Source organism: Periplaneta americana, chromosome 2 (assembly GCF_040183065.1).
Source record: "Periplaneta americana isolate PAMFEO1 chromosome 2, P.americana_PAMFEO1_priV1, whole genome shotgun sequence".
Lineage (NCBI taxonomy): Eukaryota > Metazoa > Arthropoda > Insecta > Blattodea > Blattidae > Periplaneta > Periplaneta americana.
In genome coordinates, this window is record NC_091118.1 from 161,648,003 (window position 1) to 161,666,815 (window position 18,813).

Below are 18,813 nucleotides of genomic sequence, written 5' to 3' on the forward strand. Positions count from 1 at the left end.
TTAATTGGGGGAAGTTAATTGAAGTGAATTTATTATGGCTGGCAGAGTAACTATCTCATGCCCCCATGTTTTAAATTGCTACCAGTGCACTGAAAGAGACAAAGCAGGGGTGGAAGTAGGTTCTTAAGGTCGATAGCGGGCAGGCAGTAATTTTTTTTTTGTTTACATTGGGGGAAGTTAATTGAAGTGAATATATTATGGCTGGCAGAGTAACTATCTCATGCCCCCATGTTTTAAATTGCTACCAGTGCACTGAAAGAGACAAAGCAGGGGTGGAAGTAGGTTCTTAAGGTCGATAGCGGGCAGGCAGTAAATTTTTTTTTTTTTGTTTACATTGGGGGAAGTTAATTGAAGTGAATTTATTATGGCTGGCAGAGTAACTATCTCATGCCCCCATGTTTTAAATTGCTACCAGTGCACTGAAAGCGACAAGGTAGCGGTCGAAGTAGGTTCTTAAGGTCGATAGCGGGCAGGCAGTAACTTTTTTTTTAATTGGGGGAAGTTAATTGAAGTGAATTTATTATGGCTGGCAGAGTAACTATCTCATGCCCCCATGTTTTAAATTGCTAACAGTGCACTGAAAGCGACAAGGTAGCGGTCGAAGTAGGTTCTTAAGGTCGATAGCGGGCAGGCAGTAACTTTTTTTTAATTGGGGGAAGTTAATTGAAGTGAATTTATTATGGCTGGCAGAGCAACTATCTCATGCCCCCATGTTTTAAATTTCTGCCAGTGCACTGAAAGCGACAAGTTAGCGGTCGAAGTAGGTTCTTAAGGTCGATAGCGGGCAGGCAGTAATTTTTTTTTTGTTTACATTGGGGGAAGTTAATTGAAGTGAATTTATTATGGCTGGCTGAGTAACTATCTCATGCCCCATGTTTTAAATTGCTACCAGTGCATTGAAAGCGACAAGGTAGCGGTCGAAGTGGGTTCTTAAGATCGATAGCGGGCAGGCAGTAATTTTTTTTTTAATTGGGGGAAGTTAATTGAAGTGAATTTATTATGGCTGGCAGAGTAACTACCTCATGCCCCCATGTTTTCAATTGCTACCAGTGCACTGAAAGCGACAAGGTAGCGGTCGAAGTAGGTTCTTAAGGTCGATAGCGGGCAGGCAGTAATTTTTTTGTTGACATTGGGGGAAGTTAATTGAAGTGAATTTATTATGGCTGGCAGAGTAACTATCTCATGCCCCCATGTTTTAAATTGCTACCAGTGCACTGAAAGAGACAAAGCAGGGGTGGAAGTAGGTTCTTAAGGTCGATAGCGGGCAGGCAGTAATTTTTTTTTGTTTACATTGGGGGAAGTTAATTGAAGTGAATTTATTATGGCTGGCAGAGTAACTATCTCATGCCCCCATGTTTTAAATTGCTACCAGTGCATTGAAAGCGACAACGTAGCGGTCGAAGTAGGTTCTTAAGGTCGATAGCGGGCAGGCAGTAATTTTTTTTTAATTGGGGGAAGTTAATTGAAGTGAATTTATTATGGCTGGCAGAGCAACTATCTCATGCCCCCATGTTTTAAATTGCTACCAGTGCACTAAAAGCGACAAGGTAGCGGTCGAAGTAGGTTCTTAAGGTCGATAGCGGGCAGGCAGTAATTTTTTTTTAATTGGGGGAAGTTAATTGAAGTGAATTTATTATGGCTGGCAGAGCAACTATCTCATGCCCCCATGTTTTAAATTGCTACCAGTTCACTGAAAGCGACAAGTTAGCGGTCGAAGTAGGTTCTTAAGTTCGATAGCGGGCAATCAGTAATTTTTTTTTTTGTTTACATTGGGGGAAGTTAATTGAAGTGAATTTATTATGGCTGGCAGAGTAACTATCTCATGCCCCATGTTTTAAATTGCTACCAGTGCACTGAAAGCGACAAGGTAGCGATCGAAGTAGGTTCTTAAGGTAGATAGCGGGCAGGCAGTAATTTTTTTGTTGACATTGGGGGAAGTTAATTGAAGTGAATTTATTATGGCTGGCAGAGTAACTATCTCATGCCCCCATGTTTTAAATTGCTACCAGTGCACTGAAAGAGACAAAGCAGGGGTGGAAGTAGGTTCTTAAGGTCGATAGCGGGCAGGGAGTAATTTTTTTTTTTTTTGTTTACGTTGGGGGAAGTTAATTGAAGTGAATTTATTATGGCTGGCAGAGTAACTATCTCATGCCCCCATGTTTTAAATTGCTACCAGTGCACTGAAAGAGACAAAGCAGGGGTGGAAGTAGGTTCTTAAGGTCGATAGCGGGCAGGCAGTAATTTTTTTTGTTTACATTGGGGGAAGTTAATTGAAGTGAATTTATTATGGCTGGCAGAGTAACTATCTCATGCCCCCATGTTTTAAATTGCTACCAGTGCATTGAAAGCGACAAGGTAGCGGTCGAAGTAGGTTCTTAAGGTCGATAGCGGGCAGGCAGTAATTTTTTTTTAATTGGGGGAAGTTAATTGAAGTGAATTTATTATGGCTGGCAGAGCAACTATCTCATGCCCCCACGTTTTAAATTGCTACCAGTGCACTAAAAGCGACAAGGTAGCGGTCGAAGTAGGTTCTTAAGGTCGATAGCGGGCAGGCAGTAATTTTTTTTTAATTGGGGGAAGTTAATTGAAGTGAATTTATTATGGCTGGCAGAGCAACTATCTCATGCCCCCATGTTTTAAATTGCTACCAGTTCACTGAAAGCGACAAGTTAGCGGTCGAAGTAGGTTCTTAAGTTCGATAGCGGGCAATCAGTAATTTTTTTTGTTTATATTGGGGGAAGTTAATTGAAGTGAATTTATTATGGCTGGCAGAGTAACTATCTCATGCCCCCATGTTTTAAATTGCTACCAGTGCACTGAAAGCGACAAGGTAGCGGTCGAAGTAGGTTCTTAAGGTCGATAGCGGGCAGGCAGTAATTTTTTTTTTACATTGGGGGAAGTTAATTGAAGTGAATTTATTATGGCTGGCAGAGTAACTATCTCATGCTCCCATGTTTTAAATTGCTACCAGTGCACTAAAAGCGACAAGGCAGAGGTCGAAGTAGATATTTACGGACCGTGGCGTGCCAGCCGTAATCCGCTGACACGATATTTCCTAGAGCCGTACAGCGACGAAAAAACAATACGACGTATTAGTCAACACTAGTCGACAAATTTCAACTTTTTGTCTGTATCATGGACAAAAGTAGGTCACGTTTACTAAATCGACTCTCATCAACACGAAAATGTTAGTAAAATGTGTCGCAAAATGTAACGTTTTTGTGTTACAGACATGTATTGTATTGTATTGTATTGTATTGTATTATATTGTATAGCATTTTATTGTACAGGGACAACATTTTATTTTACTTCAATTTTTATTATACCTGAGTTTTTGAATGTACTTCACTCCCACCCCTCTACTAGTAAACTCCAAGCGTCCTCTACACAGAACCGAGGCCGCGTATGCAGTACTGAGTTAGTGAGTATAGTGCGTTCTAGAAAAATATTCACGTTTTCCAGTGACGAAAGAGCTTTCAATACTGAATCATATATTCGCACAGATACTGTCGTACGTTTGCTTACGTCGCATCCCGATTTCCCCCACCTGCTTCTGTTCGCCCCTCTGTAAAGTCTAGTAGCTGGGCTGTCTTAGCTCTTTTCTGAAAACATTAATTTCTGTTAGGAATTGGACGTCTACGTAATATTATATAACTATTTAATATAACTTAAATAAAAGGGCCTCGTTAAGTAATTAACTGTCACGTGATCTCCCTCCCCCCTTGCTACGACCCTGCGACAAAACCACTTGAAAGGACAGTAGATAGCATTTCTGAGTAATTTTATCTTTTCGGATCGGGCAGAAGTGAAGATTGAATTTACAGTACGTAAGGTACTCTCTTATAGAGTAGGTATGGAATTATTTCAACATGAGTTACTCGTACGAAGGACGAAACTGGTAATTGGAATTAGTCTATAGTGCGATAATATGCACAAAAGAACTGAAGCCTGTATCGAAATGAACGGCCACCATTTTCAAAAATGTGTTTAAATATCCATATTATGATTATTTTTCAATTTAACTTCATTCTCTATATTGCACGCTAATGTGCTGTAACAGTACAATATACACTGCATAATGAATACGTCCGAATGGATAGCTCAATTCGTGAGTAAAAACACTCACTGTTAATACTGTACTGTATTTTGATTAAACAAAAACCTAATGAAAATTATCAAACTCAAAATTGCGATATTTCCTAGTTTACATAAATGGATGAACTGCTTTTCTTCCCTCCTATACCTAGTAAAGTGATTTGTATTTTACGCCAGTATCATCGAACTCTAGTCTTGGAAGGGGGAGCAAGCGGTGTTTCCGGTTCTAGACATTTAATCCAAAGATATAGCCAGGTTGATATTAAAAATGTTAGTAAAAATAAAATGATGTCCCTGTATTTATTAACATTCCATGGTATTCGCTACATCGCTTCACAGCTAGAATATGGAACATGTCAAAAATAATCTTAGTAGTACTACAACGTCATTTCGCTGACATCACCTTCATCTTGTTCAGACGCTAGATAAACATCGCAGTTGATAAAGCGTCGTAAAATAGCCCAGTTGAAAATAAGACAAGTTTATTTCTGTGACTTATAAGCCTACTTTATAATATTACTGTATTTATGTCGGCTCTTTTCCTTGTACTGTAATTAATGTAATTTGCAAATGCAGGTTCTGATATTCTGATAAATTATTTATTATTATTATTATTATCATTATTATTATTCTTATTATTATTATTACTGCTACTACTAGGCCAATACTAATATTACTACTACCATTACCAACACCATCATACTATTGGTACTACTACAAAAGTACCTTTGTAAATAGTACTGCTCTAAATAGTAGGCCTAACTGTTTATAGACCTAAGAAAAGTATTATTTTGTCTACACTTGAGAAATAATAATACTGTACATTGTATTCTATCCAACATAACATTTACATTTGCCCTTCAAGCAAAGTTCCCCCACCCGTTGCTGGGACAGTATTACAACGGCTCCATTCGACTGCCATCGACCTGGCCCGGGATCGAACCGCAACCTTGGGCATAGAAGGCCAGCGCTATACCAACTTGCCAACCAGGTCGACTTCACGTTCTATCCTGTGTGCACGTAACCCTAGATCATATATGTAACAGATATGTCGGGCTTATAGGCTTTGAGAATAACAACTTTTGACAGGTTTACTACGCTGCCATCTAGTTATTATATAAGGAGTCACGTCGTAATTCCCATTTGAATTGCATTAGCGACTGTGCTGCCATCTCGTGTTCGTTTACGGTGGATGGATGGCGATCCTGGCGGTTGTTCTCTCCAAAGTGCTGCCGATTTTAACGTAGCGAGGAGTTATCTGTTACATATATGATCTAGGATGTAACTTAAGAGATAATGTGGAACTTCCAACTCCAGTGATAACCTTGCCTCTCGTTCAGGACATTAGCGGATTTCGATGACTAGCTTTACTGTGTTACGAGAACGTAAAGAAAAAATTTGCATCAAGATCGAGATGCCATATGAAGAGTCCACTGCATGAATGATGGATGTCACTTTCTTGTCGAAAATGAACCAAGACTGTCAATGCATAGCTTAAGACACATAGAGTGTACATATAGAGTTATATGGCATTAACACTGATAGTCATTGTCCAGTAATGATCGGAAAATCACAGTTAAGCTTTGAGCGCTAAGCATTTCAAACTTTCAATTGCTTCTCCTGCAAAATGTATTCTAAATGACATCCATCATTCTTGCAGTATATATAGACATGGGCTTACTCTTAAATTGTCTTGTTTTTAACTCCTATTATTGGTATTAGTACACGAAATTGATTTGTCGAATTTAACTGCACCATACATAATATCATATAGGTGTATTCTATATGATTTTTAATTAATTGTTAATAAGATAATAATTACGTTTCCGTCATAATCTAGGTAAAAGGAAACGCTTTCAAGTTTGTAACTGGACGTCAGCTCTATCAGGCATTTACCTGTGTAGCTGGAAATATGTGTAACTGAATCAAGATTCAAGATGTGGCACCAAGCACAGGTACCAAAACAGAGCGATCAACTAGTGCAAAGCAAACGGAAAAAACAAGCCATCAACCAACCGAACACAATGCAGAATTCTATAAATCAAAGTCGTAATTTAGACGACTTATACATAGGTAAGTGAACTGTACAGTTTGCACCAATATCTAACATTCATTGATAAACAAGTTAATTTAAAATTTTTATTAATTAATTACAGAGGTAGAGACAACTTCAATACAACACCTTAATTTTAAAAAGTGACATGAGATTCATAGGAATCCTTTGATCACATGAAATGAGGAGTTCGGGAGTAAAACATGGTAAGTGACGACGATTTAGTGTTCTGAAGTTATTAGGTAGGTAAACATTTACACATGCAACAGTTTGTATAGTTACCAGGAAAGTAAAATCTGTATACTTCCGCCATCTATTGAGATATTGGAAAACTGACTACTGCATTAGACGTAGAATGTAAGATACCATATCATACGCTACATATCTCATTTTTGACCTAACTGTCAGTTACCATGTTTTACGTCCGAGCCCCTCAAATGTTTATGTTATAGGTTACGTGTTATTGTGTTATTTTGGTCACTAGAGTTTTAGCACTGAGTTACTGGCTACTAACTGTCGTCGTGCATGGAAGTAATAAAATATAATTGTATTTTTACTTTTAGGTCATCAGAAAAATAATGTGACATTAATGGCCGGTTTCATCAAGCTTCTTTAAATCGGCACAATTGACTTGTCAACAAACGGGTCGTTTAATTTTAACGAGTTCTTTCAAAGTTGTTTGTTTCACCAAGCCTCTTTTCTTTAAAATTAAGAAGAGTTTACTAACGTGAGGATTTCGTACTTGTATCTTGCATTTTATATTCCTCATACTATCATGGCTTCGAAATCACGAATTTCATTGGTTACATATGATCACGGTTGACTTTGTTTTGTTTGACATGAGGAAACAATGATAGGCAAAAGGGTAAGGGACATCAATTTTAAGAACATCTAAAAGTTCTTAGTTCTTGATATTCTTCCTAAACAAAGTATGTTGTCATACCGTAATTAAAAACAAAAAGATGGATGCAATAACGTTAAAAAAAGAAGAGATTTGTAACGTATGAAAATGAATTAAATAGTTTTCCATATGTAAATAGGAGCAATGTAGAGCAGTTAAATGGTAACTTCGAAAGGAAATCTAAGAAGAATTTTGCAGACGATAAGGAGAACAGCTTCAGAATTTATGTCACAATTTATTGTTCTTAGAACTAACTTTAGGACGAGAAATCGCCTCTTCCATAAATTGTATACTACTTTTCCACTATATTTTATACAGATTTACATACCCTGTAGCAATTTGCCCTGCTTGTGTGGCAGGATTCAGGAGATGTGTCATTAAATTGGATTTTAAAAGGTATCCATTGTCTTCTGAAAGTAAACCTCTTTGCATCCTTCCCAGTTCAAAAGGTATCCTCCTCTTACATATTTGGAATGTTGTGCTATCGTGCTGGTCATCGATTTACAATTTCGGTAATACTAGCGCTGAGATAGTTCTGGTGATTTCGGAAATGAAAATCGTTGAATTTATCAGTTTTTTTTTTTTTTTTTTTTTTTTGTGGAAATGCAGTTCATCGTATATGCAAGGCACAACAGCAACCTAAACTAACCAAACCCAACCTGTCACAGATTCGTATGTGCAAGGTGTATAAGCGGAATACGAAGGAAACTACCTCAGCGCTAGTTTCGCCACAATTTCTCTATGCGGAGCTTTGCATATAAAATTGTTTGAATACTGAATGAAAAATAGGATCTTCTGTTGCAGAATCGTTTGGGAATATTACTGCCAGGAGATACGATTGGAACATGTACACAATCTGTCGTTGTCAATGACGACAGCAAATTTAGCTATAAGCATATTATAAAAATAATTAATGTACCGTATTGTGATCGTAATGTTGATAGTATGTTTGATACTTTATTTACATACCTAGACGATACAGCTTGTGACACGCCGTTCATATCACCAATTACTATTTCAAAACTTCCCATAACATAAATTCTTAAAGCGAGAAGAGTCTGTTGAAGAGGCGTTAAGAGGGCGACTTCTATCTGTCGTATTCTAAAGTATAATCAGTTTCTTTTAGAATCATTCTCACTACTTATTTCTTTAATATGTAGCTTTTGTGGAATTCTTTATCACTTAAAACTTCTAAATCATTATTCCGATTGTATTCCCACATATGAGGGGGTCAGAAGCAAAGGGGTACAAGTGACATTTCTAAGAACATGAGTTAAGTGCATCCAGGGCAAGCTAAAACATTTAGGGTGCTATGCATAGACATTTCACTAGCCCGTGCTAAACTAGCCCCGGCTATCGACTGGTTACTTGTACAGGATTCATATTATATCATATCGCTAACACAGGTTTATGGATACGAAAAATGTTAGTTCGCTGACCATCCACCGGAAGCCCGCGCTAAGAATTTCTATGAATATGGCCCTTAAAATTTTAGTAGCAAAGAGGTACATCTTTTAACCACATCACACACTAAAATTGAAATAAAAATTTTACAGAATTTACGAAATCAACTTTCAACCACATTTTCTCACAAATAACTTAAGTGCACTTATACCCCTTTGCTTCTGACTCCCTCATATAAGTTTGCCATTATGTTGAAGGTCTAAATAAAGAATTTCAGCACCGAATACGTCCGCCATGTTGTTGACTTCTTAACGCATCGTTACTGTTTTAATGCGAAGAAATAGGTCCTAACAAAATTAACGATCAGTTTAAAGATGCGTTAAGCCTTGGTTTTTCTGAACCGACGCATGCGAAATGCGAGATGCGAGGCCCGCTTCGCACAAATTCGGACTACAGGAGAGATAGTGAGTGGTTTCTATAACTGCGAGATGCGAGGTCTGCGTACTTCGCAACTATAGAAACCACTCGCTACCTCTCATGTTGTCTAAATTTGTGCGAGGCGGACCTCGCATCTCGCACGTCGCATTCGTCGGTTCAGAAAAACCAAGGCTTAAGCTATAATGATGCTTGGTGAAACAAAAACTGACTAAAGTATCATTAAATTATTTAATGAGATGTTATAATGATAACGAAGATCGGTGAAACCTGCCATTAATAATTTAATTTATTTAACGAATGCTTCTTTGAAAGATTAATTAAAATTACCGAATTCCACACTCTCTTATTCGTAACTATTGCGAGCAGGATCGTGATTTTTGTCCATATCGATTGAAAATCTAATAAATAATCATAAATTACCCTCTGACGTATTTAATAGCGTGGACGGTTTTTTTAAATTTAAAAAACGACTAATTTCAAGCCACTGAACGATGCAAGCAGATTGCAATGTTGTAGCGAGAGTGAGAGGTTCGTGTAGAGAAACAGACCGAGTTCGTTGACGTCTTTAATTTGTAATACGAGAAGAAAGAAGATTGTGTTAGCCATGTTATTAATCAACTTTCAAAGATTTATGACATACCTTCCACAGTATAAAATATTGTGTATATTGCTGTTTTCGTATATTGAATAATCAATGATGAGCAAAATGCCTCACAAAATCACTTACGTATTCTGACATGTTAAAAAAAATATATTAATTCACCAGAGTTTCTAGTGTTTGTTACAATGTTATATTTCATGCATGTTTCATATTGTCACCAGATATATCATAATGTGTTCCAGTTATGTCAATAAGAGACCTGATAATGCCGTAAGGCGAAAGCGCTCGTCATAAAATAAAATATATTTATACTCAATTATATACTTCATTGTTTATAAAGTGAGAAGTGTAGACCGGTAACCTAATAAATATCTAATAAAATTATTGGCAACTTCTCTGAAAGTAACAATATAAAAAAAATCAGTTACACTAAATATCTCACTGTAAAAGTATTTCTATGACTGTAATTCATATTCAAAAGAAATATTATTACATTTAATGTTATATCTAGAAAACAGTGGGGAACCTTTGATTAATTGGCATTATTTACATATAAAATATTTTTAAAATAATAGCTTAATAACTATTAGTGCGTTTAAATTCAAATTTGGTAATATTATTAATTATTACTGTTAATGCAGTTAATTGACAGTAAAAATTTTAACAAAATCTATCAAGAAATGTAGAAGTCCCCGCGTCCCGTAACTAAAAATAAAATTGTGAATTGTGGAATATTCTGATGTGATGGGCAAAAACTAAGTACATTTTCGTAATCAGCACACAAAAGTCGATAAGAGACACTATTTAGTTTCAATTCAAAGAAAATCATGCTGCACGGTGTTGTAGGATGTCAGCAATAATTTACATCTGTAATGTTATGTATAAGTCACGAAATTTTACTGCCGAAAATTGACGCTACTGAATCACAGTCAAGCGGGCTGTTACTTGCCCATCTCACTTTTTGAATAGCACCGTACTAAGGGAAACCTCTTTTCAAGCGTACACTCATTACTAGGGAAAGGAATTTGGAGTATTATAAAGAATGACGAAACGTAGTATAGATATCCGTAGCTCAGTGACTGTCAAGCGAGCTGCGTCACAGAACATGGACGAGTACAGTTCACTTCATACAAACTTACACGCAACGTGCTGTAAACGTATTTCAGAATAAACATATGGAATAGTTTAATGACATATAGTGGCCTACATACATAATCTGCATTTCACTTTGAACTACATGCGTTTTTCCTGGCAACGCACAAGATATCAATAAACAACATTACAAATATACATAATTAAATATCAATCTCTGCGTCCTCGCGTGTCAATGAAAATTTTGATGGCTGATAATTGTCTTCTATATGGAACTCGCCTCTGAATATGTGTGTTTTTCTGTCAGGAGCGCGTTATATTAAAACCTTTATTTACAATATCATGAACTATGATAATATGTACACAACGTACGCTACAGTATTTAGAAATATACATATATATATATATATATATATATATATATATATATATATATAAAATTAAATGTTGAACAAAATGCAGAATCAACGAAATAGTATTTTCAATTAATGCTATGTTTCGGTGATGAACCAATTATTCCTGCTGTGCCTTGTTATAATAAATTGTAAATATCATTTTCAAATTTTCCAAACACAACTTTGCTCTTTTGCAAGGAAGGAAATTTTTTAACATGGAAAAACTCCGCTCTACATCTGCAGAGACAATTGGAGAGTACTTGAAACAAAATACGTCAATTAAATTCACATGTTGAATGACGTCATTGGGACACGTGTTTGTTAGTGCATCTGAAATCCGACTAAGAATACTGTACCTATCATTTTTAATCAAAACTCTGTTCATTTTTTCACCAACACGTTTTCCTACTTCACCTTCTACTGCACTGAGCTTTTTTACAATAGTACTCATAATATTTATTTGCTCAATTAATTCTACTCCTGACTGTACTAATCGAATAATGGCATCCGGTAAATATAAAAAATTTGACTTAATATCCATGACTTCTTTTTTGATTATTCTATCATTTAGCAGTTCCTGGCATATTTGAATCGCAGCCGCGTCATCAAGATCCAAAGACTGGACCACTTTCTTCACAGATTGGAGGTGATGTGCGTAATAATAATTATTGCAAGCTTCTAACCATGACCTCCATCTCATAAGAACTGGACATGGGGAAGCGATAATTTAGGGAATTGTTTCCTGAATTTTGATACTCGATCTTAGCTTTTACAAATATAGTATTTGTAAATATATAGTACACTTTCGGTATTGTACCTGCACTTCACTACGCTGAACTGCAAACCTGCATGTTGAAGTTCTTATGCGACAACTGTCCCGTTCACCTGTTGTTGACGTGCAGAGATCTGCGAGTATGTCATGAAGGGGAGGACTTGGTATAAAGGGTTGTAAACAAATGGCTGTGTAGATGCCAATACTAGCTTTTACTACTCCAAATTCCGTTCCTTACTCATTACATATACAGATTACGTTCACTGTTCTGTTTTCTTCAAGTACCAGTAGGCCTATTACAAGTCTATCAGAAAATAGAAAATTTTAACTCTATCTGAGAACGTACATTTGTGATTCCCATTAAACTTCAAAGTGATACTTTCCTCTACTAAAAATACACATAATAGTATATTGCGATACAAAATATTTGGTAAGTGAGATTTACAGGAACTAGGAAAAGTTTTAAAGGCGAGGCGAAGTCGAGTCTTTTCAATTTTCGAGTTTCTGTAATACACTTAACACACATGTATTGCACACTATTTTGGCCGATCTTAAAAAAATTAATTATTATTAATCATTTTTAATTTAAATAAATATTTTGTTTTTGCATGTGTGATCGCCGTTTATTATTTGTCGATAGGTGTCATTCATTTGTTATTATTCGTATTTGTTGATAGGTGTTATTCATTTGTTATTTTCTTACCGCACTTGTGTTGTAAGTTTAACTTACAAGACCTACTAAGAACGTCGGTAAGATTGTTAAAAAACACGATCCGCCAAAATAGTAATATGCGTTACAAGAGCGGTATGTTCAAGTTTTCATGTTCGAGGAAAAGTTTGAAAAAGCGAAACGTAGTTGAGCTTTTTTAATTTCCGAGAATTGAAAGAAAACATACCGCTCGTGTATCGTACATTATTTTGTGCGAAATCGTTTATTACATACCTGAAAGACAAATTTCTAATTAGTTGCAATGAAATCTCCATCTTGGTTTCTGTTCAATGACGGCAAATTTGTAAAACAAAAATATCTATCTTCAACAATGTTGCTTTAAAATGTTTTCTGTGTTTACTATACTCCAGCAAGCCGTGATATACGTCTGTCTTTTTTCCCCTAGTCCATAAATGCGAACTTAAAACAAACGGTAAGGTTATGTAATGATTTATTTTTCATTTTAATATTTTAACAATATTATTTATATAACATATTGCAGTAATAACATCGGCATCTGGAATCTTGTTGATTTTTTCACGGCTTCCTTAATGTTACTTGCATCACGAATCCAGTAACTTTAGTGGAGTTGTAGAGTTTACTTAATTTTTGCAAATATTTAAAAACAATAATTAACAGTGCAATTTAGGTGAAATTGCAGTGGTAAGTTTCCAATTTATAATTATTACTATAGTGAATGTCTCTAAAAATAATATGTTAGAAGCCTAAAGCAGTAAAATCAATATGTCACTTAAGCGGTAAGAAGAAGGAAATTGTTATGTGTGTTAGGTTGGGAATACTGAATGTGGAATTTTATACTTTCCGCGGATTGGTTTTGTGCGGAAACCAAGCAAATACGCACGATCTCGCACAAAATTAATTTTCCTTCGTTGGTCTTGGAAAACACGCCCCATAAAATATGTTCTTGTTTGCTAATAATTTCATGATTATCTGTAAAATAATAGCGACTATTCACTTGTAAAATTTGTTATTTGATAATCTAAATACCGAATTAGTTACAGGTCACGCTTATAGCAGAGCCGATTTAATACGCTACTCACACAACATTCATGGACGTGGTCTGAGGCATGGAACTAAACCTGCTAAATGTAGATGTCTGGGATGTGGACAACTGTTGCAGAACTTCTGCGAAAACACTACTCTACATGGACTCAAATATGTGGGAGGCAAAGGTTTACCTAGGATAGACAGGTACGTACTCTCCATGACTACTGACTTAACCTCATCTAGTAGATACAATTTCCTTTGTTACTTCATTTTATTGGTATATTCTTAGTTAGTAGGTTTACGAACAGTTTTAACTATTCATCTTCTCCTGGGTATTTTCGGATCTCTTTCCGTGGAAATATGTCCTGCTAGATTCTATAAGTGATATCTAAAAGTAGGAATTTCTACCACAACATGAGGATATTATGTTAGTTGTGCTTAGACTGTCGTTACGTCATGAATAACGTAAAGCCTGAAGTATGGCCAGGTTACAACTGCAATGTGTTGTGTATCGCAGCAATTGAATGGGGAAACGTTTCTCGTGCGTAGGGTTCAGCGTTGTCCTACGGTAATTGGTTTGTTTACATTGAACTGCGATTCGTTGATTGATTAACCACATAGAGCTACAATCTCACCCTGCTTATACCACGGCAGAGTTCCCTAACATGCACCTGTATTGCTAGGTACGCTCACTCTCTCTTTCAACAACTAACACCCTATGCATATCTAACCTTGCAGTCCCTGTGGGTAAATTCCTATCTTCAGTAGTACAGGGACATCATTTTACTTTTACTTCAATTTTTCTTGTGCCTGAGTTTTTTAATGTACTTCATTCCCACCCCTTCTACTAGTGAAGTTCAACCGACCTCCACACAGATCCAAGACCGCATATAGAGTCATAGTAGGCTTACGGTCATAGTAAACAGTTCCAAAAATATGTTCGCGTTTTCCAGTGACGAAAGAGCTTTCAATATTGAATCATTTTCGCACAGGTACTGTCATCCTTTTGCCTACGTCGCATCCCGGTTTCCCCCACCTGTTTCTATTCGCCTCTCTGTAAAGGCTAGCATGTCTGGGTAATTTTATCTTTTCGGATGGAGCAGAATTGAAGATTGAATTTACAATACGTAAGGTACTCTTTTATAGATTAGGTACAGAATTATTTCAACATGAGTTACTGGTACGAAGGACGAAACTGGTAATTGGAATTACGTACAATAATCTATAGTGCGATAATATGCACATCAGAATTGAAGCCTGATTCGAAATGAACGGCCACCATTTTCAAAAATGTGTTTAAATATCCATATTATGAAATTTTTTTTTCAATTTAACTTAATTCTCTATATTCTACGCTAATGTGCTGTAGACGGTATAATATGTCCGCATGGACAACTCAGTTCGTGAGTAAAAACATTCATTGTTAATCCTGTACTGTATTTTGATTAAACAAAAACCTAATGGAAATTATCAAATTCAAAAGCGTGATATTTCCTAGTTTACGTAAATGGATGAACTACTTTTCTTCCCTCCTATACCTAGAAAAGTGATTTGTTTGTATTTTACGCCAGTATCATCGAACTCCAGTCGTGGAAGGGGGTAGCAAACGGTGTTTCCGATTCTAAACCGTTGATCCAAAGGTATAGCCAGGTTAATATTAGAAATGTTAGTAAAAATAAAATGATGTCCCTGTATCTAAATAATACATTACTGTAGTCTGTTTTACAACATAGTACTGTATGCTTCAGACCAGGGCCTGTTTTCGTAACAGTAGCAGTCTACTTATATGCAAGTAGTGTAAACTCAAAATTAGGCCACTAAAACTAGAAACTTGTTTCAAAGAAATAGCAGTGTAAAATACTGTAGTAGTTAGCACTGCAAGAATCATATTTAGGTGTACTACTTAACACTATGGCAACAATATTGTTTCATAAAACATGAGTACTGCTAATTTATACTCCTAATTCATTCATTCATTCATTCATTCAGTGTTCTGTCCAAGAGCAGGTCTTTCACTGCAGACCCAGCTTTGTTCAATATTTCCGATGCTCTGTCTTCTTCTTAGCCTCCGCATATGATCCATATATCTTAATATCGCTTATCATCTGATATCTTCTGCTCCGAACTCTTCTCTCGTTCACCATTTCTTCCAGTGCATACTACGGCGTAGAACAAACTTCTGAGGACTGTGAACACGGGACTGTTATACAGGGTGTTTCAAAAATACGGGGCATAATTTCAGGAATGTATTTCCCACATGTAGACAATCAAAATAGTTCATTACAACATGTGTCCGGAAATGCTTCACATCGATGTCTCATTGACCTGCGAACATGATCCCAAACTACAGGAGTATTGCGTATGTCCCAAGAACATGCCACAATTCGATTCCGAAGGGATTCCAAATCAGGTACCGGAGACGAATAAACCAATGATTTTAAATGGCCCCACAAGTAGAAATCGATAGGGTTCAGATCAGGTGAGCGTGGAGGCCAAGCAATTGGGCCACCTCTACCTATCCATCGATCAGGAAACCTTCGAGCCAAGTACCGGCGAGCCGTACGACTGAAGTGTGCAGGAGCGCCATCATGCAAGAAGTGAATGTGTTGACGACTGATCAGTGGAGTGTCTTCTAAAACATGAGGTATGGTATTTTCCAGGAAGTTTGTGTACACCTGCCCCGTAAGTCTGTTTACAAGTACATGGGGTCCAACTAATCGATCACCAATGATACCGGCCCACATGTTGAGGGAGAACCGCACCTGGTGATGAGATGGAACAGTTGCATACGCCCATACATGCTGATTGTGGAAATTTGTTATGCCATCTCGTGTGAACTGTGCTTCATCTGTAAATAATACTAAGGCAGGAAAGTTCGGATTTACACCACACTGCTGCAAGAACCACTGACAGAATCTAACTCGTGCAGGGTAATCTGCTGGTGACAGGATCTGTACACGTTGCAAATGATAAGGATACGATTGATACTCTTTCAACAGTCTCCAGACAGTGGTATGAGGAACATTGACTTACAACGCTACCCTTCGTGTGCTGATAGAAGCACAGCCTCCAGAATCTCCTCCTGTACATCTGGAGTTGTAGATCTTGGTCGTCCCCTTCCCAAACCAGGAGAGTTAAATTTTCCATACTCGCACAGACGGTAATGGAGACGTACAAATGTCTTCCGATCTGGACATTGTCGCTGTGGGTACCTCTCCTGGTACAAACGACGAGCCAGCGCAGCATTGCCGTCCGTCCGCCTTACCGTACATGAAGTGTATCTCTGCCAGCTCTTGATTTGAATACATGTCGCACAGTCTAACGCCTACACAACACTGAATGTAACCTTCGCCTCGGAATGAACTGTCAGAGTGCCCTCTTAATGTCTCCTTTGACGGCAACGACCTGCGGAAAGAAAAACGTTCCGGTGAATTTCAATGTTGTGAAGGCCATAACTCGGAAATAAAGCATTTCCGGACACATGTTGTAATGAACTATTTTGATTGTCTACATGTGGGAAATACATACCTGAAATTATGCCCCGTATTTTTGAAACACACTGTATAACTTCCAATGCAGCAATGACGTGAAAGCAAACTGAGTTGCTGAACTAAATACAGGCACCTTCAATCTACTACACATAATTAATACAGGGACATCATTTTATTTTTATTGTACCTGAGTTTTTTAATGTACTTCACTCCCACCCCTTCTACTAGTAAACTTCCAACTGTTCTCCTCACAGTACCAAGCGTATACAGTCAAAGTCGCCTTAAGGTCGTAGTAAACACAAACAGTATTGAGTTAGTGAGTATAGTACGTTCCAGAAATATGTTCGCGTTTTCCAGTGACGAAAGAGCTATCAATATTGAATCATATTTTCTCACAGGTACTGTCGTCCGTTTGCCTACGTCGCATCCCGATTTCCCTCACCCCAACTGTTTAAAATAACCTAAATAAAAGTAATTAACTGTCACGTGATTTCCCCCCCTTTCTACGATCCTCCGACATAACCACTTGGACGGACAGTAGATAGCATGTCTGAGTAATGTTATCTGTGCGGGTCGGACAGAGGTGAAGACTGAATTTACTGTACGTAAGGTACTCTTTTATATAATAGGTATAGAATTATTTCAACATGAGTTACTAGTACGAAGGACGAAACTGGTAATTGGCATTAGATGCAATAGTCTATAGTGCGATAATATGCATAAAAGAACTGAAGCTTGTATCTAAATGAACGGCCACCATTTTCAAAAATGTGTTTAAATATCCATCTTATGATTATTTTTCAATTTATCTTCAATCTCTAATGTGCTGTAGATAGTATAATATACACTGCATAATGAATACGTTCGCATGAATAACTCAGTTCGTGAGTAAAAACACTTATTGTTAATACAGTACTGTATTTTGATTAAACAAAAGCTAATGAAAATGATCAAATTCTAAATTTCGATATCTCCTAGTTTACATAAATGGATGAACTACTTTTCTTCCTTCCTATACCTAGTAAAGTGATTTGTTTGTATTTTACGCCAGTAACATCGAACTTCAATCGTGGAAGGAGGTAGCAAACGGTGTTTCCGGCTCTGAATCCTTAATCAAAAGGTATAACCAGGTTAATATTAAAAATGTTAGTAAAAATAAAATGATGTCCCTGTACATGGTTCACAGTGAGCTCTTAAAACTCCACCATTCATTCTCGGAAACCCTGTATATTTTATCCCATGAATTATTAAAGAATTGTCACATGTGATGAAAAATGCATGTATACTGAAACCGTGACACACCAAAACAAACACTCGATCTCCATCAGCCTACCAAAGTCGTCGTTAAACAAAATCTGTCGATCCCAAAGTAATGTTATGTGTCTGGTGGAATTTTGAAGGTTTGATTCACTGGGAGTTTGTTTCAAATGCATGTGCATTCGATGCGAATTTTTATTCTCAACAACTACAACGAGTTCATGAAGTTAGTTAATCGAAAAAAAAAAAAAAAAAAAAAAGGTATTTTACAACAGGACAATGTGAGACTTCATACCGCTTGAACAACCATGGAAAACATCTAGAAACTGGAAGGATTAGACTTGCTGCCACACCCGGCACATAGCCCTGATCTTGCGCCTTCAGATTACCATATCTTTCTACCCATGACTCGCTTCCTGCACAGAAGAAATTTCCAAAACTTGGAAACCGTCGAAATGGGTATCACCGAGTTCTTCACATAAAAAACCAGAAACTTGTATCTTCGCAGGATAACAAACCTCGCTGAAAGGTGGCTCAAGACCATAAAATTTAATGGCTTTTAATTTGAAGATTACATTATTTTCTTGTTACAATACC